At 36.2% G+C, this 9,119-nt stretch overlaps 1 protein-coding gene across 7 annotated transcripts in view; it reads left to right on the top strand.

Annotated features, from left to right (window-relative positions):
• The first annotated feature begins 665 nt into the window (after positions 1-665).
• LOC120624094 (SH3 and multiple ankyrin repeat domains protein 3) overlaps positions 666-9,119 on the top strand; it is a 194,556-nt gene continuing 186,102 nt past the window's right edge. For all 7 annotated transcript variants that reach the window (XM_039890444.1, XM_039890443.1, XM_039890442.1 and 4 more), the window contains exon 1: positions 666-911. The gene's annotated coding sequence lies outside the window, so the exon portion shown is untranslated. The remainder of the gene's footprint in view (positions 912-9,119) is intronic.

Below are 9,119 nucleotides of genomic sequence, written 5' to 3'. Positions count from 1 at the left end.
AAAGATAAACACCCAGACACTGAAAAACATTCATGTTCATCACACAAACATTTTCCAGTTGTGGGAATCGAACCCACGGCCTTGGACTCAGAAAGCAGGGTCGCTGCCCACTGCGCCACTCGGCCGTCAATATATTCATGTCTGTTATTTATGTCTGTTTAGAGATATACGTATATATTTAATTTTTTGTTACATCTGAAATCTACTTAAATGATAAGAAGATAATTACATAATTATCTATTTACCAAACGTACGGATAGATATCGGATTAGATGGGAAGCCTCGGAAGAGGCTTTTAGTTCTGGCGCATGAAACGGTCCTTACATAAAACGGTTAAGTACTACTACAGTAAATATAGACAACTAAATATAAACAACGTAGGTTTCCAGATGAGAATGCACTCGACTATTAGCAGATAAAATAAGATAAATATTATAATTTATAGATTTAGAATGATGGCAACTGTGGAATAGGCACCAACAACTGGAATGTAATTATGATTTTTTATTATTTGACATACGGAACATCAGGGCTTTAACCGTAGCCGCGGCCGCCGCCGAGCCGTACCGCGCAACGCACTTTTCTTTACGTTCCTTCAATCGCTCAGCGTTCCCGCTCACTCGGCGTGAGCGGCGAGCCATTCGCTCTCCAGTCGCGACTGATAAGCGCTGCGTGAAGGTTGTGTACGTGTTTACTGTATCGACGTGTGTCCCGCGTAAAAGCGTAAACCCGTCGCGAATGTGGTAATTAGATCTAACGTGATTAAAAATTACCTTAGATTGTTTTGTGTGTAACCCATAAGTGGATTTGTTGTGTATTGTTATTTATCGTACATTGTATGTGTGTGTGAAACGAACGTTATTTTTTTTCTGTGCGCCCCACTTGGATTTTTCTTCATCTCCGTTTTTGTAGTAAGTTTTAAGTTATGTACAGCTACTTAAACCTGCAATATTAACCTTTAAGTTATTTTATTATACTTCCTCACGCGTCTACGCTTTGGTGTATTTACTAAGAGTACCTAGGTACCTAGTTGAAATAGCAAGTCTTTTTTTTTTAATTATAATAATAGTATCAACCATTTTGATGCAGGCTAAGTATTTATTTAAACGACTTAAAAAAAAGACTGTTGTAAATTTTATGCGTATTTTGCTTATTGATTAGCGATCAAAGGTATTTCGTTTTAATACTGATAGAAATTCAATATAAATAGGTAAGTATGCAGGTTTTCCGTAACGCAGAATTTCTTCTCAGTACACACAAACTGTGACTAATGAAATAAGCACTACTTGGTATAACCTACATAGCAACCTGGTGATAACTACCTACCTGATATGCGTCTTATGGCCCCTCGTAAATTCAATGATTTGATGACACTCGAAAGTCAATGTATATTAGATTTCTGAAGCCCATTAAAATCTTTACATAACGTACTAAAATGCCGGAGATCATAGGATAGAAGCAGGCGTTACTTTGTGGAAATCCATGATATATTATGAAAATTAAGCTTTATTTGCTATACTCCGTGAAAAGCAGGAGACTCTGTATGGTGTAATTTATAATTTCTTCAATCCTTATACTCCACACCAAACAGTTAAGTTAAGACTTAACAATTATTCATTTTTAATTGTTAAGATTTATAAATTTAATAAAAAATGTAAAGTCAACATGTCCTGAGCATGCTCCGGTTTCGGAGCGAAACGTGCGTAGAGGGTACATTGCCGACGATCCGTTTGGTGTGGAGTCTGAGGATTGATGAAATTATAAATTACACCATAAAGATTCTCCTGCTTTTCGCGGAGTATAGCAAATTAAGCTTATTTTTCATAATATGCCGGATATTAAAAAAAAATAAACAAAAATAATTATTAAATTTAAGAAAAACATACATTACCTACCTGGTTATTTATAAAATAACTAACATTTTTCATTAGTCAGCAAAAAATGGTCGTTCGTAAAAATGTCGGTAGAATTGAGTTTTTCTATGGATTCAGTAGGTACCTAAAGTTTATAGTTAGATCGCTCTCAATTCGAGTAGAAATACACAAAAATCAGCTTACTGTTTGTCGGTTTTCACGGGATCCCCGAAATCCACAATTCCCCCTGGATAATAAAGGTCTATTATTATTGTTATTTACATTTTTTCATAACGAGACCTTAAAACTCTGACTAAACAACTTTAAAACTGGTAGGTACCTATCAGGTTATAGATTCATAATAATTATTATTCAATTAGAAAGCTAACTGACTACAAAAACAAATATATAATATAAGAAACACTACCGCTGCACGGAAAACAAGAAAATGTACCGATAAAAACATGACAGCTAGTAACTGTACGCATGCAAAGGCGGACTTATTTTTGCGAATATAACGCAATCAGAAAGCCATATACGAAGGGCATCTCAAAGGGTGACTGTATTGCTGTCAACTGCCAACAGCTTTGTTAGTCTCTTGGTTCTAATTATTTAAGTAACTTCATAATCCTTAGTTAAAGATAAGGAGTTACGGGGATCGGTTTTTGATTCGGATTTCCCGAAACGCATTTTTAAATTTTCGGAGTTATGTGCGTTTTAAATGAAGCAGTTAAAAATCATCATCATTATCATAATCAGCATCATTAACCGGGATACGGGTCTTTTTCCACAATGAGAAGGGGTTACGGCCATAGGCCACCACGGTGGTTTGGTAGACTCCACACACCTTTGAGAACATTATGGAGAAGGCATTCAGGTTTCCTCACGATGTTTTCCTTCACCGTTGAAGCCAGTGATATTTTAATTGCTTACCACGCAAATAAACCCCGAAAGTGAAGTCGAAGTCCCACCAACTAGGCTATCACCGCTAGTTAAATATCACTTGATGTAAATAACGGTGAACATATCGTAAGGATACGTGCATGTGGTGGTGGAGTACGACCCTTAATCCTTCTGCAGGGCTAGCTAGAGACAAATATATCCCCCTATAATATCCCCTGACATGGAATAGAATTAACGTGTCCATCTGCTAAAGCACGGGAACATGGAATAGGAGAAGTTAGCCCCCGTTTTATTATTACACATATATATTATTTGCATATTATCTCCATTTGAGCTCTGAGATATTTTTTTCTTTCCCCGGAGAGATAATTGTCTCCTGTCCATGCTAGCCGAAGTGAGAGGAAACTGGAGGGCTGTAAAGGGCCAGTAGTAGGACGATAATGATGCTATGTACTTGATATATTTACACTGAAACAAAAGTTACTGGTGATGATGGAAATCTATGTAATCGATATAATTACTTTGAAACAAAGTAACGTCTTATTTTAAGGAAGGGTGCATAACTGTCATAACATAACTAAGTGTAATTTGCACTTTGATTGATTTTGGCTGTTCTATTCCAATGGGAGACTGGCTGACAGGCTAAACAGTTTTTGTAGGTCAATGCGGTCTCTAGAGGTTAAAAACTCCGCGATTGTAGCATTGAATAACATGGTAAAGCAAGTATATAATATGGTAGGTTACTCTCGTGCATAATAACTCGCTACCTATTGCCACATGCATTCGTAAAACAATTTTATCGCGGTGCGGATTAAAGATTGCGAAATAAGTAGGTATCAGGATTGTTGGACCAATGTTGCGCTGGTGTCGAGTGGAGGATAGAAATAATAATTAATATCTCGTTAAGTAAGGCGTTCCAAGTTACGCCGCCATTATTGTGCTTAATGGAACTTAACCTCAAGTATGGGCTTAGTCAACGAAACTCGTATCTACAGTTGCTGATGTCAATTTGAAGATCTTTTATATTTTACTAGATGACACAGTGAACTTCGTAAGTGTGGTACTTACGAAGTTCAAAGTGTCTATACAACGTGTAACAGAATTACGAAATAATATTGAAGTATGCATTAGGATATTTCATAAGACAAAAATATTAAATAAAAAAAAGCATATTTATTTTTCCTTACACACGAATTCAAAACATTTAAAGTTATTACTTATGACAACCCTATTGAAGATAAAAGACCGACACGCGCATAATACCTACACTACGCGACGCGTACCTAATAAAGTTATAGGAGTCACATGATTTTAATTTTGCATGTGATGTTTCCGCTGTATTTGATTTCTTTAAGTAAAAACGATGGCAGTGCTTTCCTCAAAAACTGTTAGGTTTTCGGTTTTACATATGAGTCTCGGTGACAGTCCATAATGTACCTCTAAAGCCTGTAAAGTATTATTTCGGTTTTCGTTTACACTTTGTATATATTTAAAGTACCTACCTTATTCAAAGTGGCAATTGAGTTGCAAAAGAGTTTTTAAATTTCGGCTGTTACTTCGAGATTTTCCGATGCGCTGCGCGATAGATGGCTTGGCTAGATATAAGTATGTAGGTACATACGATTATAAAGTTGCCATAAGCCTAACAAAGTAATGCCAATAATCATCACGCTTGGCATTCGGGTCGGTGTCGGTGGTCGGTCTTGTGCTCGAATGCTGGTCCGCTTACATTTTGGACTCTGTAAGGTTGTCTTTGTTGGAGTCTCAAAGCACCAAGAGCCGATAAGGTTGGATATATCGGAGGCTAAGTGGTAGCCACTAGACCAATCCTGACGACACAAGATCTTGGGAGACTGTAGGTTTCACAGCTTCCTTCAAATGATCTGTCCAGCAACGGACGTGCTACGGTTGATATTATAATGATGGCCTCACAAGGTACCTACGTATTTTTCATAGTTCGCGTTCGAGGCTGTTTTTTTTTTTATTAGAAGTCATCATCATCACTGCAACCGATTGAAGCCCATTGTTGGACATAGGTCTTTTGTAGGGAGTTCCAAAATCCACGGTCCTAGGCCGAATTAAATTAATTCAAAAATTCAAAACCAACGTTCGTCGGTTCTACGAGCAGTGGCGTGCATTGAGGGTATGAACAGGGTATGCAGATGATATAAAATTGAATAAAATCAATTTGTTCAATTTTATATGTATGAGTTATGTAGGAGTAGGATAGGATTATTATACTCTTACAATGCCCATCCTCAAGTTTTTTATAGCTTGTACTGGAGACTTTCTTCATTTTATATCCTCTGCATACCCTTTTCTTTATGCACACTCTATGCACACTCTATGCACTATGCACTGCACTCTCTACGAGCTGTGTGTATTAAATAATAACAAGTATTTAAAATTAAATAACAAGTGTGTCAAAACTTCTCAAGTAGGAATTTGAGAAATAAGTAGTAGGTAGGAGCATTTATCATGTTATCAGAGATAACGAAAAAATTTGAATGTTTCCCATCCGTCTTTAATCAGTTTATTAGGTTTTATCAGCTATAATATCAGCTTACCTAATTTGCTTAGTGCTTAAAATCTTTCTCATATCTCAATTTTTAGGCCAAGTTCAGAATATGGCTAACTACAGGGCATGATTCTCTTCTCAGAATTTGAATTTACATCTTAGTTTACCACGCTGGTCAAGCACGCATTGGTAGACCTCACGCGCTTTCGAGAACATTATGGGGAGCTCTCACGAATGCAGGTTGCCTTAAGATGTTTTCCTTATTTGTTAAAGAAAGTGATAAAATGCAATTGCTTAAAACGCACGTAAAAGTTAGAGGTGGCCAAAGGCTTGCCCATTAGGCTATCACTTCTTTAATATAATGTATTTACTCTTCAGTGTAGATAATATTAAGTAAGTATGTATTATCACTATAATATAGTAAGGAGCAAATTTTAAAATAAATACCTGCATCAGGTTATTAATTTGGTAAATATAAAAAAATCCGAAAAAAAAAACGGAAAAATATCATCTGAGGTCTATCGAGGTCTTCAGGTTTCGGGATTCCCGATTTCCCACCTAAGCTGTTTTAACTCTTAGATGTTGGCGATAATTTCTTTCGTATGGAAATATTGTAGCAGAGATAAAAGGACGTTTTCTAAAATTGAAACTATTGAATTGCTAGATATATTTATGACCCCCAAAAGTAATATTATATAGATACATATTATTAACCTAATAGTTTTTGAGCAAACCGCTGCTAGTTTTTACGGAAAGAAATCACATGCAAAATAAAAATCGTGTCACTTTACTAATGACGCGTCGCGTAGCGTAGGTACTATGCACGTGTCGGCCTTTCATCGTCAAAAGAGTTGTAATAAGTAAACAATTACATAGTATGTTTTGAACTCATTTGTATGGATAAATAAATATGTTTCTTTTGATTTAATATTTTTACAGGGTGATACGTAAGTTACATACAATAAACACAAAATTGTTCGGTTAGCCTTTAAGGTTTAAGAATTCAGTGGCGTGCATAGAGGGCAGGATATTGTATGCAGATATAAAATGAAGAAAATCTACAGTACGTGTTATAAAAACTTAGGAATTATCTAAAGCCTACCCTTAAGTATTTATCTGCATTCAAGCAAGATTCTATGCCTATGCTACTAACAGAATGGACTATTATTTATTTATCCATGTTCACAGTCCAAGGCTCAAAACAAATCTAGTTAAAATTTCAAAAGTCTATATCTGCCGTTTCACGCGAACTAAACAACGTAATTTAATTTATTATAGATGGAACGAATGTGAAGGCCAGTTCGCGGTCGTTTTATCGGATTCCATGCTGGTGCATATTTTATCACGGTCAAGAGATTTTATAATTATGCTGTTGCATACATTAAACATTCATAAGGAACCGCGGTTGTAATATTGAAGCTCGGTGACGTGTGGTTTTAGAAAATAACTTAGTTTCGCTTTTATTTCTGTGATGAGAAATTTGGTCTATTTATGTTTTTAACGACCTCTCTGGCGCAACGGTGAGCGTAATGAATTTTAGGAGGTCCCGGGTTCGATTCCCGACAGGGGCAATTTGGGAATTTATCATTTCTGAATTTTCCCCGGTCTGGTCTGGGCCGTGGCTAGTTATCACCCTGCCGACAAATACGTGCCGCTAAGTGATTAAGTGTTCCGTTGTGATGTCGCATAGAAACCAATTGGGGTGTGACTAACCCACTCACATCGATGCAACAATTCCCACTTGGTGAGATTGCAGTCAAGGGCTAACTTGTAGTGGAATTAAAAAAAAATAAAAAACGTAAACGTATAGACAGCAGCATTGCTGTTCGCAGGCACATGAACTTATGCCACAGGTTGATGGACACAGGGCGACACTTTCAATAATTAATTTATTTCAAGTAGGCCATATATAAACACTTTAAACGCCAAGTCCGTCTGTTTGTAGTGACTCTACCACCAGTTTGGACAGCAGATCCTACCAAGAAGAAGCCAGCAAGTTATAGGCTATTTATTATATGAAATAGAACAAAGTATATTAATATCCCGATTCCCGAGCATCATGACATCGCTCTATTGCAAAAGCACATTTCATAATAAATAAATATTCTACGACAATCACATCGCCTTCTAGCCCCAAAGTAAGCGTAGCTGTGTTATGGGTACCTACTAAGATGACTGATGAATATTTTTATGAACATTATACATAAATACTTATAATATGCATATATAAACACCCAGACACTGAAAATCATTCATGTTCATCACACAAACATTTTTCCAGTTGTGGGAATCGAACCCACGGCCTTGGACCAGAAATCAGGGGCATTCCCCAATCGGCCGTTAAACTTAGCAACTTAGTTAACTTAGCTTTTCTAATAATAATTTTTCTGACAATTAATTTTCTTCAGGTTCAAACTTAGCATTCCATTATGTAATCTTACAAGATAATCAACAGCAAAGCTCGTCTCTCATTATTCGCTCTTTGTTTAGTTTGTATTAAGTCTATACAATACGCTTTCGTTATCACATTGGGTAACCGAACGCCCACCCATGTCTCTATTTGCCAAATCACCGTACATTCACTGCGATGGGTGGTCCGATCCTTACTAACGATTATATCATGAACTTACGACAAATTTCGCAATACAAATAGTATTGCGAAATTTCAAAAAGTTTTACGTATTTAAAGTATTTACGTATTTAAGTTTAAGTTTGTTGTGGGCTATTTTAAGAACAGCACAGTTAGCATGGGCAGGTGACAATTATCTCCCGGGGTAAAGGATACAAAATTATCTTCTCCCATAGCTTTATTAACTCTGAACACATTGGCACACAATTGAAAATAACATTTATGTAATATATTTGTAATTAAAAGCTTCTCCTATTCCATTTGAATTTGAATTTGAGTTTGAAAATTTTATTCTTAACTTAACCGTAAGTTGCTGCCGTTTGCGGATAAAAATCTACTCGTATGTAGTAATAACACCTACTGCGATCACCAACTCGCCCTATTATATAGTTAAAGGCTATAAATGAATATTGCTTAATTGTGACGTAAAAATGTACACTTTCTGAAACAGTAAAAATTTTCCCCACCATTTTGAAAAAAGCAGGCGTTACATTGCGCAATTCCCAAAAAGCAATTAACATCCACACATTAAGCTTAACTTCCGCGGAAAGCAGGAGAATCTGTACGGTGCAGTTTGTAATGTCTTCAATCTTTGTACTATACACTTTTGTATTTTTGTGTTTGTTTTGTTTTTGTATCACACTAAACTAGATAATATATTAGCACTTCTTTATGTTAATTTTTTTATTTCTCATTAAGTGAAACTGTTTCTTTTGAGAATAAATGACATATCTTTCGCAGTGTACTTACTATCTATGCAGGTTTCGCTCCGACGCTGGAGCATCATCAGGAGATGTTGACTTCACAATGAATAATTGCTAAGACTGGCTTATCAATTCTTCATTATGAAACCAACAACGGTTTATTTCTCATCTGTAACTACACTGCTAACTGCTATACTTAGCAGTTAGCAGAGTTCTGCAATTATTGGTTTCTTACTCGGCATTAGCAAACCAATCAAAAGATTCCTATCTACACAAGTAGCACAAATCGAACAAGTTAAATACTTCTTAGAGCTTGTATTAATTAATTATTCTAAAAGGCATGTCCTTATGAGGAAGATCCAGAGGAAACTGGCATGGACTAGTATTTATAACTATAAGCGACATTTCTTGCATTCGATTTATGAAAGGCTCTTCGATTTTTAAATTAACTCAGAGGACGCTGCTGCCCGTTCTTCGTTACATTAGCTAACAATACTAAGTCGCCTCGGACG

The sequence above is a fragment of the Pararge aegeria genome, chromosome 5 (assembly GCF_905163445.1).
Source record: "Pararge aegeria chromosome 5, ilParAegt1.1, whole genome shotgun sequence".
Classification (NCBI taxonomy): domain Eukaryota; kingdom Metazoa; phylum Arthropoda; class Insecta; order Lepidoptera; family Nymphalidae; genus Pararge; species Pararge aegeria.
Note: the sequence above shows the minus strand (reverse complement) of the source record. Positions and strands in the feature narration are given on the sequence as shown.